Source organism: Sorghum bicolor, chromosome 1 (genome assembly GCF_000003195.3).
Source record: "Sorghum bicolor cultivar BTx623 chromosome 1, Sorghum_bicolor_NCBIv3, whole genome shotgun sequence".
Classification (NCBI taxonomy): domain Eukaryota; kingdom Viridiplantae; phylum Streptophyta; class Magnoliopsida; order Poales; family Poaceae; genus Sorghum; species Sorghum bicolor.
In genome coordinates, this window is record NC_012870.2 from 9,645,070 (window position 1) to 9,662,343 (window position 17,274).

The following is a 17,274-nucleotide window of genomic DNA, read 5'->3' on the forward strand; positions in this document are numbered from 1 at the left end:
GCAAAGCCAACAAATCAAGTTTCACATTTTTCTGAACCATATTTTATTTATTATGCATTTTCCAAGTTTAACAAAAACATGGATTAATTATACTTACACAGAAAAGTTACTTAAACATGACATGCAATCATACTAGGATGTAGATCTGGAAATAAGGAACACACCAAAATTTATTTCACCATTTTTGGAGCTATATTCATCAAGATATGGATTTTTAAACATTTAAATCATTTCCTGGAAATTATTTTTCTGAAAACAAAACAAAATCCATCCCGAGACCTGCTAGGTGCACCCGGTGCAGTGCACCCGCGGCCGCTGACGAGCGGACCCGCCTACCAGCCGGGCCCGCTGGTCAGAGCGCAGAGGGGAGGAGCTCCGGCGAGCCGGAGCTCACCGTCGGCGACCCCTTTCGGCGAATCAAGCGGCTCTACACGTTCTACGGCTCACGGCGGACCTAGGGCACCCATTTGCGCGGCCTAAAACGGACCGGAGCAGGCTCGCCACCGGCCATGGCGGAGCGGCGGCGCTGCTCGTCGTCGGTGCGGGACGCCGGCTCGGTAGAGCGTGGCTGGAAGGGCTTGCGAGCATCGCGGTGCCAAGGCGGACACGATGCGCCAACTACGCAGCACCGGAAGGCATGGAAACGCGCGGACCACGCGTGCGGCGGCGGAGCTCTCGCCGGAGAAGAAAGCGAGGGCGAGCGGGGCTCACCGTGCCTTACCGAGCGCTCAGATGCGCGTTCTGCAACGGCGGAGCGAGGGCGAAGCTCGGGGAAGAACTAATCGAAGAATGGCGCACGCACGGGGGAGGAACAGCCGAGGCGGAGCTCGGGCTCCAATGGCGACGGTGGCGCTCTGCGCGTGCGGGGCGAGGGCGAGAGAGCGAGAGGGAGGGAGCTGAGGGGCGCAAATGGGAGAGGGGACGGAGGCGAGCGCGACCGGGGGCACCTGGTGGCCGACCGGGGCGCGTCCTCGCTGCCGCATGCCCGCCACGCGGCGGCCGAGCCCTGCCGGCGTGCCACGGCGCCGCGGCGAGCGCTGTCCGCGCGCGGACGCGAGCGCGGGCGCGGGGAAGGGGGAGGGGAGAGCGCGGGCGGGCCGAGCCGGCTTCGGCCAGTGGGCCAGAAGCGAGGCCGCGGCCTGCTAGCGCCCCCTTTTCCCCTTTTTTTTTTTTAAAAAAATTCTTTTCTCAAATCCTCTTCCAACAGCATTTTGACTATTTTCAAATCATTTTCACCATTTTCACCCAAAAGCAAAGTTGCTCCAAAATAAAAACTCTACAACTTTGTTTTAACAAGCAAGACCAAATTCCAAACAGAATTTGAATCACAAGTTAAAACTCAGTTCTAGGTTTTAAATAAATACCTTTTGGAGATTTTTGTATAAATTCCATTTCTCAAATTCCATAGCTCCAAAAATTGCACAAAAATATTCTAAATTCTTCTTACACATAAAGCAACCTAATTTGAATTTTTCACAATTTTAGAAGCAAGTATCATATTTTTATCATATTTAAAACACATGAAATGAAGCACATAAAATCATACTTTGCTCAAGAGTGTCATGCTCATGATGCTTATGCTTGATGGAATGCTTATGCATGGCTTTGTTGAGGCTAAGTGCATGCTTGACACCTAGGGTGTTACAGCCCTTCCCCCCTTAGGGAAATCTCGTCCCGAGATTTTGGGTTACTAACCATTTCTTATGAAACTTTGGATAAACTGTTTTTAAGTAATCCTCTGTTTCCCAGGTGGCATCCCTATCGTCATGATGACTCCACACCACCTTATATGTTCTGACAACTTTGTTTCGGGTTACTCGCTCCTTGGTATCCACGATTCTCACTGGCTGCTCCTTATATTCCAAGTCCGCTTTTATCTTGATTCCTCGAGGTTCGATTCTTTGCTCTGGCACCTTCAAACATTTCCGTAGCTGCGACACATGAAAGACCGGAAAGATCGAGCTCATCTCCTCAGGTAACTGAATCTTATAGGCCACTGGGCCTTTCCTCTCTAGCACTTGGTACGGTCCCACATATCTGGGTGCAAGCTTACTTCGAATTCGGAAACGCTGAACTTTCTTCATTGGCGTAACCTTGAGGTACACATAGTCACCTATGTTGAATTCAAGTGGCCTTCTTCTCTTATCGGCATAACTCTTTTGTCGTGACTGTGCCGCTTGCATATGTTGCTGTATGATCTGCACCTTTTTCTCTGCTTCATTCACGAAGTCGATACCATAGTATCTTCTTTCACCAGGTTCAACCCAGTTTAAAGGAGTTCGACATCTCCGCCCATACAAAGCTTCGAACGGGGCCATCTTGATGCTCTCTTGATAACTATTATTGTAGGAGAATTCAGCCAAAGGTAACCACGATTCCCATGATCCCTTGGATGATAGCACACAGGCCCTCAGCATATCTTCTAACACTTGATTTAACCTCTCGGTTTGACCTGAAGTCTGGGGATGATACGCCGTGCTTCTTATCAGACTGGTCCCCAGGCTCTTATGCATGCGCTCCCAGAAGTGAGCAGTAAACTGCGGTCCTCTATCCGATATGATAGCTTTGGGAATACCATGCAATTTGACGATCTCAGCCATATATATATCAGCATACTCGGGAGGTCTGTAACGAGTCTTCACAGGGATGAAATGGGCCGATTTGGTTAATCGATCTATGATTACCCAAATCGAGTCATTCCCCTTCCTTGTGGTTGGTAAACCCGTGATAAAGTCCATACTGACCTCTTCCCATTTCCACTCCGGCACCGATAAAGGTTGCAACAGACCTGCAGGTTTCATATGGATGGCCTTAACCCTGCAACACGTGTCACAACGGGCCACATAAGCTGCTATTTCTTTCTTCATCTTAGTCCACCAAAAGTGGGGCCTTAGATCTTGATACATTTTGCTGCTGCCCGGATGAATAGAAAGCTTAGAAAGATGGGCTTCATCCATGATGCGATTCTTCAACTCCCGATCTTTCGGGACCACTAACCGCTGTTGAAACCATAGTACTCCCTTCTCATCAACCCGAAACTGAGTCTTTGGGTCATCTTTAATCTTCTCTTTGATGTGGAAAATACCCTTGTCTGTTTTCTGACCTTCAATGACTTGACTCTCGAGTGAACAACTGAGTTGTATATGGCATAAGACCTCAGGATGCATAAGATTGAACCCATCTTCAAACAACGGTTGAATCATTTGATAGTGCGGTTTGCGACTCAAAGCATCTGCGACCACATTGGCTTTACCTGGATGATAGTGAACTTCCAGGTCATAATCCTTGATTAGCTCTAACCACCGTCGCTGCCTCATATTCAGCTCGGACTGCGTGAAGATGTACTTCAAACTCTTGTGATCGGTGTAAATGTGACACTTATTCCCTAGCAGATAATGTCTCCAGATCTTCAAAGCATGCACCACAGCTGCTAACTCAAGGTCGTGCGTTGGATAGTTGACTTCATGCTTTCTTAGCTGTCGGGAAGCATAAGCTATCACCCTGCCATCTTGCATCAACACACACCCCAGGCCACTCTTTGATGCGTCACAAAACACATCAAAAGGCTTCTCTATATTAGGTTGTGCCAGAACGGGAGCAGTGGTTAGCAACCTTCGCAAGGTGCGGAAGGCTAACTCACACCCTTCCGTCCAGACGAACTTATGATCCTTTTGTAGCAAACTTGTCATTGGCTTAGCAATCTTGGAGAAGTCAGGTATGAAACGACGATAATACCCGGCCAGACCAAGAAAACTTCTAACTTCCGAGACAGAAGTTGGTGCCTTCCAATCCATGACTTCCTGCACTTTTGATGGATCCACGGCAATTCCTTCTTCAGACAAAATGTGCCCTAGGAACGGAACTTTCTTCAACCAGAACTCACACTTGCTGAATTTGGCATATAACTGATGCTCTCGTAATCGGGTCAGCACGATTCTCAGATGTTCGGCGTGATCTTGCTCATTCTCTGAATACACCAAGATATCATCGATAAACACCACAACAAACTTATCCAATTCTGGCATAAAGACTGAATTCATCAGATACATAAAGTATGCAGGAGCATTTGTCAACCCAAAGGACATGACAAGATACTCGTACAACCCATATCTGGTGGAAAAAGCAGTCTTCGGGATATCTTGCGGACGAATCTTGATTTGGTGATACCCGGATCTCAAATCTATCTTGGAAAACACTCTGGCCTTGGATAACTGATCAAACAGGATATCAATCCTTGGCAAGGGATACTTATTCTTGATTGTCACTGCATTGAGTGGACGATAGTCCACGCACATGCGCAACGACTGATCCTTCTTTTTCACAAACAACGCTGGACAACCCCATTCCGACGAGCTGGGCCGGATGAACCCTTTTTCCAATAATTCCTTCAGTTGTTTCTTCAATTCTGCGAGTTCATTTGGGGGCATCCGATACGGCCTTCTAGATATTGGTGCTGTACCTGGTATCAACTCGATCGCAAACTCTACCTCCCTATCTGGGGGAAGTCCTGGTAATTCCTCAGGAAACACATCCGGGAACTCACATACCACGGGTATGTGTTCTAAGGGAACTGCCTGTACTGCACACGAAAGACTGGCGAAGTCCAACCGCCGGGGTAACTTGATCTGAAACACACCCTTCCCTTGCGGCTCTCTGAGGGAAAGAGTTCTGTTTCCAACATCTATAACCGTGCCCCAGTCAGTCATCTTGTTCATACCAATGATGACGTCCAAAACCAGTCCTGGCATGACCACAAGGTTTACACGAAACCTCCGGCCACTGATATCCAAAGTAACCCCTGTTACCGTCTTATTAGTCAACACATCGGCCCCGGCTGAGCTGATGCGATAGCCATAACCTAACTCAGTAACTGGCTGATCATGCTTTTGTGCAAATGCTTGACTCATGAAAGAATGCGATGATCCAGAATCAAACAAAACAACTGCAAGATGTTGGTTGACAGGAAACATACCAGCTGTTACCGGTTCTCCTTCCGGAATTTCCTCAATCGAGGTATGATGCACGCGAGCTGGATATGTTGGCTGCTGCCTCTTGGGGTAGGGACATTCCTTAGCAAAGTGCCCCATCTTGTGGCAGTTATAGCACGGACCCTTGGGCGCGTTATTGACGGCAGGTGCTGCAGCTTGAATGGCCTTTGGCTTGGCAGGAGCTATCGCCACCTTGTACGGCTTCTGCTGTGTTGGATGCCCGGTGTTCCTTCTCTGCGGTGGTCGGAACCTAGCACCCGGGGCAGGAGGACGATACTGCGGTCGCCCTGCCACTGGTGCCCTGAACTGGGATGATCCTGCTTCAAAAGCCCTTTTGCGTGACTTGGACGCACTGTAGTTGTTGTTATTGTTCTCTTGGGTCAGACAGTCACTGATATAGGCATTGAAAGTAGCCCTGGCCCCTGTACCCATGGTCTTCAGCATCTTTGGATTTAAGCCTCTCTGGAAACTAGCAATCTTCTTGGCCTCTGTGTTTACAAACTCAGGGGCATATCGAGCGAGATTATTGAAGGCATGTAGATACTCTTTTACAGATTTCGTCCCTTGGGACAGCCTCATGAACTCCCCAACCTTCATTTCAACCATACCAGGAGGAATGTAATTTCCCCGGAAAGCGGTGGTGAAGCGGTTCCAGGTGATTGGTGTCCCCTCTGGGTAGGTGGTACGGTGATGGGACCACCAAATCCCAGCGGGTCCTTGCAACTGATGTGCCGCATACTCAGCCTTGAGTTCTTCTGTCATTCGGAGAAGACGAAACTTCTGCTCCATGGTGTTGATCCACTCATCCGCTTCGAGCGGTTCCAAGGCCTCCTTAAAGATTGGTGGCTTGGTGTCCAGGAAGTCCTTGAACGAGCTGTACTGGTTGACCTCTCGACCGCCCTGATTATCTCCACGACGGGTGTTGTCAGCTATGTTGCGCAAAGCTTCTTCCATATTGCGCTGCATCTGTTCCATGTTGCGTTGGCTTCCCAGAAACTGCGCGAAAAACACATCCGCAGTGTACGGGGGAGGTGGTGGTGGTGTTGGTGCTTGATCCTCATTCCGTTGAGCCCCATTTCCAGATGCACTTGCTCCAAGACCTGGATGGCCGTTACCCCCGCCACGTGTTTGTACCATCTGCATATGCCAATGATAAGCAATCGTTAGGAGTTGCCATCAACCGGTAGGAAATGTGTAAAATCGTGCCATACTGAATTTACTGAGGGAATAAATTCACACAATAAACAAAGGCACAACAACTCATTATCCACGCACAACATCACTAACAGATTACTTATCATTCACGCAACAAGGTTCGCGTACATCCAACTTGCCAGCATACATACACTGGACTTTCCGTACCAACTCATAAAGTCTTACACAGCCCAGATCCAAAAGTACATGACATGCCACGCAACATACATCACAAAAGAGAGAAGACTAGCTCTAGGGCCCTAGCATCTACTCGCTGTGGTCACTGTCCATGCCAGAGCCATCCTCATCCTCGTCACCGCTAGCAGCTGCTCCTATCTCGGGATCCGCGTCCATCTCGTCCTCAGAGTCTAGCTCCGCTGCCCCAGGAAGGTGGTGAGGGTGGAGCTGGTTATGCAGCTGGTGGATCTCCTCATGCAAGTTCTCATTGTACTCCTCGGCATTAGCTAGCTGCTGCTCTAGCTCTAGCTGTCGGGCCCTCAAAGTGTCCTCCTCGTGCCAGGCTTCATTCCTCTGTCCAAGCACATGGACTAGCATGCGCTCGCAGTTCCTGTGAGCAGTAGTCACCCTGTCCTTCTGCTCCCGTACTGCGAGCAGGTCCTGACTCAGCTCACTGCTCTGCTGGACGGCCTGGTCTCTCTCTCTGGTCACACGAGCCAACTCTGCCTGTAGCCTCTCAACCTCAGAGTCAAACTCACGCTGCAACTGACGCTTCTCATCCTGGACGGTGAGAAGAGACCCGGACAAGCGACCCAAACAACGCTCTAGGCCTCCATAGGTCTTCATCAACGCGTACATGGCACTCATAGCTGCACTGTCACTGTGCTGGTCCTCATCCGCACTCCTCTCTAGAGCATTCACCTCGGACTGATCCCACACCGAAGTGTAAGGGTCACCCCGGGGAAACACCCCAGCGAAGGCGTGGGCCAGCTCCTGTGGAAACCTCTCCATGAGGTCCCTCAGAACTGCAAAAGCTGCCCTGCTGGCACCGTGGAAAGGCGTGACACCTCGGGACTCGTACACCCAGCCGCCCCAAGCAGGGTCTCCTCCGCTGGTAGGGACAACTGCCTCGATCCCCACCAGGGTCTCGTCACCAAGCGGCTCCTTGTCCCAGTAGTAGCGAGGCTCCCTTCCTTCGGGATACCCCATCGAACTGAGCACCCTCCAAAGCAAAGTGGGCATCCCAAACTCCTCTAGGAACTTGCTCTTATGCCGCGAGCTCCTGGCTGCCAACGGATGGCGAGGGGCCCGCCCACCAGTGGACTTGCGAGCCGTGAGCCTAGTGCGTGCCATCTGCTGCAAATGGAATACCGTGGGTAAGAGCGAGGATTACCTTTAGTTATTTTGTTTAGAATTGAGACAGATTAAATTAAGGGGGAAAGTAAGCAATGATATGAAATGCACATGATGCATGTACGAACTTACGATCTCACAAACTTAGAAAACAAAGGTTAACACTAAGCGGTATATGCGGTGGCACACAACGTTCTCTCATAACGTAACTAGCGTTCTAAGCGAGAACGTGGTTAGAGTACCTGCAGAAAACTCATTTCAGCCCACCCACAATGTGATCGTGCAGAACAAAATTTAAAACTATGCACTTCACATACACAGACACCCGTCCATGCATGTGACGTGTCACTATCCACATCATCGCCCTAATGACGGCATCGTCTCTCAGGACGGAATTCCCAGCATGCGGTACTGTTCCCAAGACACACCAACATGTGTGCATGACACAGCACCTGACAACACTTCCCTAGACCGGCAGTGTATCCGATCATGCTCTCACAACTCCCACTTACCATGGCGTAGAGGAAGAATTGATCCATACATTACCACTCAAATGAATGGCACTCATACTATTGCACGCCGTATGAGCGACGAAATGAAAATATGATGCATTAACCCCCGAGTCAGTACTTAGCTAGCCACCTTAGAGTCCTTAACTGGGCATAAAGGATATGACCATGGCACACTAGATAGTTTTTCCAAAACTCAGTTTAACACCTTGATCTTTATAAATTACTAAAATTTTTCATTAAACCGTTCTAGGCTTTTGTTTAGAAGGTACTTATGAACAGTAACTCGCTAAACTTTGCTCCGATGCCAGCTGTAACAGAACCGACCAAATTATAAGAGATTAAGCCTGATAGTGACCATTTGCGTAGTCGAACTATCACGCTTAAGCCCATATAATCCCGGTAGTCCGTGAAATCTCGAAGGATTTCAAACCACACTTCACATAACAGCCAAGATCGTAATAAGTTTAGCGGTCGCCATCCACAAGTACATCCAGATTACAACATTCATAAAATACATCGGAGTGCTTAAAGTTATTACAAACCAAGTTCTTCAAGTAGCGGAAGCTTCATAATTCGAAAATACAACACACACGATAAGTCTGGTACAGTGCCATAGTTCGGTCATTCCCACAAAAGCAAAGGAAGAGACGGAGTGACCATCGCCCTTGGTCTAGTCATCACCCATAGCTGGGTACAGACAGAGGATGCAATAACCATAATACATTTGACCATCTGCAAAACAACATGGGAATAGAACCCTGAGTACAAGAAGGTACTCAGCTAGACTTACCCGTCATAACTTAAAATAAAGACTCATCAAGGATCATGAAGGCTATATAGTGGGGTAGCTGACGACATCTTTGCAAAACCGCAGTATTTCACTAACGTAACTTACCTAAGTCTTTCTTCTTTTAATTAGCTCAAGTTGACAGTATGATTACCTATTATCTAGGTTTGCTCTTGTGCTATTACAAACAAGTGTGAGACTATGATAGAACCTCATCATAGCACTTCTTAAACCATTCATCATTATAACCCAAGTGTTCCATAGTCCTTACTACGAGGACAGGGCTCATGTCAAGTGCTCACTATCCAGGAGCGATGGCGATTCGAATCGATTTCTGACCAGCTGGCGAGTTTATTCCCCACACAAACCACACTCACTGATCAAGTGAGCTACAGGTCACCGTGTTGCACTATCCAGGACCAATTCGCGGGTTCGACAGGCACCGCCCGTACCCGAGGACCGTTCCGGCGACCGAGGTATCCAAGGTATACCAAGGTTGCGCGCCGCGCCCTCGTCGTTCTCCTCAACCATCACCAATACAGCGCGTACATCGGGCCGATTCCCGGCCCGGATAGTGCTCAGGCTTCGCGGTCGGAACGACTTATCCTTCCAGCTAAATGTGGGGCATGCGTTCAACATGACAAGAGGGCCGTCAACGATCGGTCCTTAATCGACACAGGCAGGGGCACTATGGGCAACCCACCATAAGACCCTGCCCAGTCTCCAATTACATTCCACACTCGGTTATTTCTTTCCCCAAGCAACTATTGCTTAAACAAACGGGTATCCACCTATATCTCGCAGGTGACAGGGAATCACCCGACTTCTACCGGACTAAGCAGGCTAAGCATAGACTCCGCGCCTATCTACATAGGACAAGGTGGATAAACGAGTAGGGATAACAAGGAATACATATGCAACAACGGTATCAAGCAACTCCTATTACTTATATGCAATATAGTAGAACAAGTGTAATATACTTAGTAGGTTAGCGAGACTAGGGAGACTTAGAATGCTCCGGGGCTTGCCTTTCTCAAACGTGCTGGGTCGGTGATCCGGGCACTCTTGCAGTTCCTCTCCGGGCTCTTGTACTTCCGGAGGTTCCTGCTCCTGAAGCTCCTCGGGTTCCTCGGGTCTCACTTCGTTCTCCTGCGAGCCTGTATGATGCATATATGCTCATGAGTGGAGTGCGAGATGCCCGAGTGGATGCTTATATGAGAGAGTACCAAAAGAGTCATGTTATGATGCATAGGTAATGCACTTGATCATGCTCATTACAAGGTAGTCAACATCATCCCAGAATAAACAATTGAATCAAACATCTATTATATTCTCTTCTATAATTATTTTTCAAATGACATCAGCAACCTACATGGTGCTTCAAAGATACACCAAACCTAACTCATTCCATTCCACCTATATATACAACCATTTATAGTTTTCTTTATTCATTCCTAAGCCCATTAAAAATCACATGCAACTCTGTTCATCAATAAATTCCAGAAAAATTACAGGAGACTACTAGCTAATCATAAAGTCTACTGTAAATTTTTCATAATTTTTGGTTACTTATTTTGAGTCACAAAAATCACAAGATTAATGGATAAGGCAAGTAAAATCACCCTACTGTGATATAAGTGTCAAACAACAGATTTCATATTTTTACAATTTACCTAATATCATAAGAAACATCCACAAAATTTTCCAGATTTATTGCATGACTCCATTAATTATTAAAAATCATAAAGCACTGCCATGCAAGCATTTAAATTGCCATAAATTCATTTATACACCAAATAATATGTAACAATATTTTCTCAGTGAGTAAACACACATGCAAAGCCAACAAATCAAGTTTCACATTTTTCTGAACCATATTTTATTTATTATGCATTTTCCAAGTTTAACAAAAACATGGATTAATTATACTTACACAGAAAAGTTACTTAAACATGACATGCAATCATACTAGGATGTAGATCTGGAAATAAGGAACACACCAAAATTTATTTCACCATTTTTGGAGCTATATTCATCAAGATATGGATTTTTAAACATTTAAATCATTTCCTGGAAATTATTTTTCTGAAAACAAAACAAAATCCATCCCGAGACCTGCTAGGTGCACCCGGTGCAGTGCACCCGCGGCCGCTGACGAGCGGACCCGCCTACCAGCCGGGCCCGCTGGTCAGAGCGCAGAGGGGAGGAGCTCCGGCGAGCCGGAGCTCACCGTCGGCGACCCCTTTCGGCGAATCAAGCGGCTCTACACGTTCTACGGCTCACGGCGGACCTAGGGCACCCATTTGCGCGGCCTAAAACGGACCGGAGCAGGCTCGCCACCGGCCATGGCGGAGCGGCGGCGCTGCTCGTCGTCGGTGCGGGACGCCGGCTCGGTAGAGCGTGGCTGGAAGGGCTTGCGAGCATCGCGGTGCCAAGGCGGACACGATGCGCCAACTACGCAGCACCGGAAGGCATGGAAACGCGCGGACCACGCGTGCGGCGGCGGAGCTCTCGCCGGAGAAGAAAGCGAGGGCGAGCGGGGCTCACCGTGCCTTACCGAGCGCTCAGATGCGCGTTCTGCAACGGCGGAGCGAGGGCGAAGCTCGGGGAAGAACTAATCGAAGAATGGCGCACGCACGGGGGAGGAACAGCCGAGGCGGAGCTCGGGCTCCAATGGCGACGGTGGCGCTCTGCGCGTGCGGGGCGAGGGCGAGAGAGCGAGAGGGAGGGAGCTGAGGGGCGCAAATGGGAGAGGGGACGGAGGCGAGCGCGACCGGGGGCACCTGGTGGCCGACCGGGGCGCGTCCTCGCTGCCGCATGCCCGCCACGCGGCGGCCGAGCCCTGCCGGCGTGCCACGGCGCCGCGGCGAGCGCTGTCCGCGCGCGGACGCGAGCGCGGGCGCGGGGAAGGGGGAGGGGAGAGCGCGGGCGGGCCGAGCCGGCTTCGGCCAGTGGGCCAGAAGCGAGGCCGCGGCCTGCTAGCGCCCCCTTTTCCCTTTTTTTTTTTAAATTCTTTTCTCAAATCCTCTTCCAACAGCATTTTGACTATTTTCAAATCATTTTCACCATTTTCACCCAAAAGCAAAGTTGCTCCAAAATAAAAACTCTACAACTTTGTTTTAACAAGCAAGACCAAATTCCAAACAGAATTTGAATCACAAGTTAAAACTCAGTTCTAGGTTTTAAATAAATACCTTTTGGAGATTTTTGTATAAATTCCATTTCTCAAATTCCATAGCTCCAAAAATTGCACAAAAATATTCTAAATTCTTCTTACACATAAAGCAACCTAATTTGAATTTTTCACAATTTTAGAAGCAAGTATCATATTTTTATCATATTTAAAACACATGAAATGAAGCACATAAAATCATACTTTGCTCAAGAGTGTCATGCTCATGATGCTTATGCTTGATGGAATGCTTATGCATGGCTTTGTTGAGGCTAAGTGCATGCTTGACACCTAGGGTGTTACAATTCCGTTCCTTCCAAAGAGACCAACCCAACAGGAAGAAGAAAGAATTGAAGCCCTTTCTGATCGACTTTGGCAAAAGCTTCCTCACGCGCAGCCACGAGGGAAAGGCCAGATCATCCTGGAGAGGGGCCACATTGCATAAGTGGAGCCTCGACAGCCAACAATGCCACACCTCTCTGCTGTAACAGCAGTTCAACAGGATGTGGTCGATGGTCTCGACCCCTTGGTCACATATGATGCAAGTATCATCGGGCTGCAGCCCATGGCGGCGCCTCCTCTCGCCCGTCCAACATCTCCCATGCAAGACCAACCAGAAAAAGAATCGTACCCGCGGCGGCGCCGCCGTCCTCCAAATTTCCTTGGCGCCGAGGGGCAACGATGCACCAAGGAACATAGCACCATAAGCAGACGCTGCGGAAGTGGGCCTTTTTTTTGTTTGGCAAGTTAAAAATAGAGAACTATTGGAGAGAGCCTCTTTTTAACTTGGTATATTCTTTTAGCAACTTGCCAAAACACAACATTTGCAAAGTGAATTTTAGCAAACTTTGGAGATGCTCTAAACATGCCCACATATATTGCATCCTTTTATCTCATTGATTGATTAAGTCATGTAGCACTTAGTATGCATATTTTGAAATTGCAGTGTCTTGTTTAGACTGGATTTCTTAACTACACAAATCCAATAATTTTAGGAAACAAATTCAATATCTTGGCACCATGATAGTCATCAAAACACAGGCCTTATTTAGTTCCACTCAAAAGCTAAAAAAAGTTCAAAATTCTTCATTACATCAAATCTTATGACACATGTCTAGAACATTAAATATAGATAAAAAATAACTAATTGTACAATTTACCTGTAATTTGTTAGACGAATATTTTGAGTCTAGTTAACCTATAGTTAAACAATAATTATAAAATATAAATGAAAGTACATCAGTACCTAACTTTTCACCCTAACAACTAAACAAGGCCATAGTTTGATTTGCATCAGGATTTGTCCCCGCATACTACTCTTATTGCGGTACCGCTTGTGATAAATTTGGCACACATGACAACACAACCTAATCAACAACAATAAATCTCAAGTTCAAAAAAAAAACAATAAATCTCATGGCGCCGCCGCTGCCCTCCTTGCCTACGGACTGCCTCCTGCACGTGTTCCTCCGCCTGGACCCCATCTCAATCGCCCGCTGCGCCGCGGTCTCCAAACACTGGCACCGCGCCGTCATTGACAACGCCTACGACATCCGCCGCTGCCTGGCGGGCCACGCTGATAGCTGCCTTCTCTTAGGCCTCCACTACCGGGAGATGTTCCCGGGAGAGCTCGGTTTCTCCCATCGCTCATCTTGGCTGCCGTCCGCCGGGCGGCATTGGTCGGACGACCTGCCTGTCCCTTGTTCCATGCCGGTGGCGGAAGGCACAAAAACGAAGCTCTACGCGCCGCTCGCTTGCAGCGACGGCCTCCTCCTCGTCTGCCGAGGCCTTCCGTCACAAATCTCCGTGGTGAACTCTCTGACCGGCTTTCACGCCTCGGTGCCCCGCCCCAGTGGTGAGCTCCGCTACCGCTACCTCTTGCACTCCTGCCATGGCACCGACCTGCTGGAGCCGAGGCCCAACTCTTTCCAGGTGCTCGCATATATATATATAATGTCGTCCGTGATGATGATGGCGGCACGTTGCCGCCGTTGCTCCTCCAAAACTACCGCTCGGAGACCGGTGAGTGGAGCCAGGTCTTTCAGCCCGAGGCTGAAGGGTTCCGGTGCAGCTGTGGTGCCGCGCCGCTAGTGTGCCAGGGCGCCGTCCATTGGCTCTGCAAAAAAGTGTCAGGTTACGGACAGGAAGAATTCGTGGTGGACAGAACCATCGCTGTGGACATAGCAACCGGTCGAGCAAGGATGACGAGGTTGCCAGAGCATTGCTCGATGTTCGATCAAGATGTGTCGATCGGGAAAAAGCTAATGCTAGCAACATATGAGGGGGACCGGCTATCTCTCCTGCGAAGAGAGGAGGCAAGCCTGGAGGTATCGGTCTGGCTGTACGTCGGAGATCATGGCGGAGGCGGCGGCGATGACCCGGAGAGAAGTTGGCTGTTGCGGCAGTCTATCAACATTCGTAAACTCATCGAAGACGCAGGCTTGTCACGTTTTCGGCTACGTTGCAAAGATTGGTCGGTGCTGGAGATCAGGTTGGAGTGGTTTTGCCCAAGGAGCCGCTGCGTGATTATGTGGATTCCTTACCTTGGATTACTTGTTCTTGATCTAGCGAGCAAGCAGATACGAAGAGCCACAGGGGATAGCCATGGACACATATGGCCGTACGAGATAGACTTGACGCTTTGCTTATCCTCCATTAAGATGTTCTAGTGACCCTTTTTGAGAACTATATGTGTTATTACACCCGAATGAAATCTTGGCAAACATTTTTTTTATTGTGTGTAATTAATGTAATAAGCCCCAGCTTGGATGATCCACAACTCGGCATGCATCTGATTTATGTTGGTCATCAGTACTTTATAAAGTGTTGCATACATACTCTTCTCTGAACAATCTAGAATTGACGCATTGTGTTTCCAAAGATGCCAGGGTACGAGCAAAAAGACAGCAAAACCATTGTTGGACCATGACCGAGGTCATCACGGTGATCAGATGTATCCAGTGCTTGCAAGGCTGAAGTCACAGCTCCCCTGGGAACTCTCATCGTTAGAGCACCTCCAGTGTTGGGTTGAAAGCGAACCATGGGACGTCCGAGTCGAACCGTGTCCACTGGAGCTTCCGAACCATACATGTCAGAACTAAAAGCGAATGTTGCAGACAAACCGAACCGAACCAATTAAAATAACATTGGCAGCACATGGTCCGAAGAAGTCTGTAGCCGGAAGAAGTCCGAAGTAGCAAAGATACAATATTTTATTTATTTAAGAGGTGAGTGGTGGGTCCTAGCAATCGATGCTCACACTACAGGTCTCGAACCGTCTGACGCATTGCAGAATTTGCATGTTTGGTTCGCTGCTCACACTGGAGCTGCCCTTATAGGCAATTGCTTTGCAGCCTTCATGAGGTAGCAGCTTTTTTCTGGACTCAATTACGAAATACTTCCTCCATCCCAAATTGTAAGTCATTCCAAGAATCTTGGAGAGTCAAAGCATTTTCACAATTTGGGATGGAGGGAATATATAACTAAGGGATCATTATTTGGATCCCTTCATTTTGGAAGAATTGAAACCTACGTAATGGATTAGGCTATTTGGATTGGAATTTGACATTCCATAATTTTTCCAAGCTCACAAATAAGCCTATCTCAAATTCATAAGGTAGAAGATGAAAATAAATTCTACAGATCATTATGCTATAACTATTCTCCAACTTATAGCACTCTCTTCAACTTAGTTCCCTACAATACAAATGCAACATATAAGTATGTCCCTTGAATGCCTAACCATAAATATACAAATATGTTCCAATGATACAAAGGGGCCTTAACAAATATATACAGCTATATTAACTTAATTAATCTATACCTAATTATAATTATTAGAATGAATTCAATTCCAATGATACAAAGGGGTCTTAACAGGATTACAACTGAATGCAGACTGGTGTATCTCAAAGCCCATTCTATGCACATCCTGAAGATCAGGTCATGCCCATAACTGAACGAGTAAAAATGGCTAACTGGTGCAACAAGTGTATGTGTTCCATTGCAACACACGACCACATTTGCTAGTAAGATTAAAAGTTGAAAGTCAAAATATAAATTTATGATGTCCGTGAAAGAGATACGACAAAGCTGATATATATATCCAAAACTAAGGTTTCAACACATACATAGAACACACACACAGAGAGAGAGAGAGAGAGAGAGAGAGAGAGAGCGCAATTGTTAAATTCATAACAACACACTACAAGATGCCCGACCAAGAGACTGTGACATGTAACTGGTAACCACCTTGTTTTATTTTGAATGATCTGTCAGAATGTTCAACAGTAAGCACAGTGGTCTTGGGCTTAGTTCTGAGGCCACGACCAAAAACAGTAATCTTGAGGAGCAGATCCTCGTCTTCCCGTAGAACAACTAAACTACGAGGCAGAGTCACGGAACCATCTGCACTAGCAATGGCAACTAGGCCCCAACGTTCACTGTCGTATAACACCATCTCGTTTGAATCTTCAGTTGTGCAAGCCGTCACGCTACCGGAAAAAATTCGTGGACCCCTCAAAATGTTGATACCAATAACAGCTTCCACAGCATAGTGCACAGATCTATATGCCAACTCTAACGTACTCAGCCAACTTGAAATCTGTCGTTTCTTAGTCCATGGACCAAGAGGATAATCCTGATGTTCCAAGGTCCTACTGAAAATTCTATCCATGTCTTGTTCTTCTCCGCCCCTTATGTTTAAGTTGATCTCAAAATAAAAAACATCTGCCTCAAAGGCTCCTCGATTAGGCCCCGTCAAAGTGAGCATTTCATCCTACAAACAAGGGATCGAAGTAACATATATAATGTCAACCAATTTTGAAGTTCTCAGCTATACTGATGATGCAACGATGCATTCGAACGTATAACAACTACTGATTAGTTCTATATATACTCCTATTACAGTCGTATGTTATTAGGCGATGTATGTAAGGATTTAATTTATAACCCTTATATCATATAATACTTACCGGGGAACTGATCACCTGGCAGTTGTCTCTGTCACGTTGGAAGAGGTAGATGCATTTGAAGTCTAGTTCATCTCTCATCAGCACGGTCCCGTAGATACTGATAGGGAAACCAACGTCAGAGGCTAATATCTTCAGATGCAGGACGTTCAACGCGAGTTTCAGGTGGTCTAGTTCAGAACTGGGGATCGTGTCAAGTGGCCGAGCAATTCGAGCCGTTGCTGTTAACAAGTCAAGCAATCCCAAACGTGTGAATATTGGCAATACTTTGGAATTACGTATTAATTAGTAGTTGGTTGATCTGATCTCTACTTACACTCTTCGTCATGGTCGAACACGC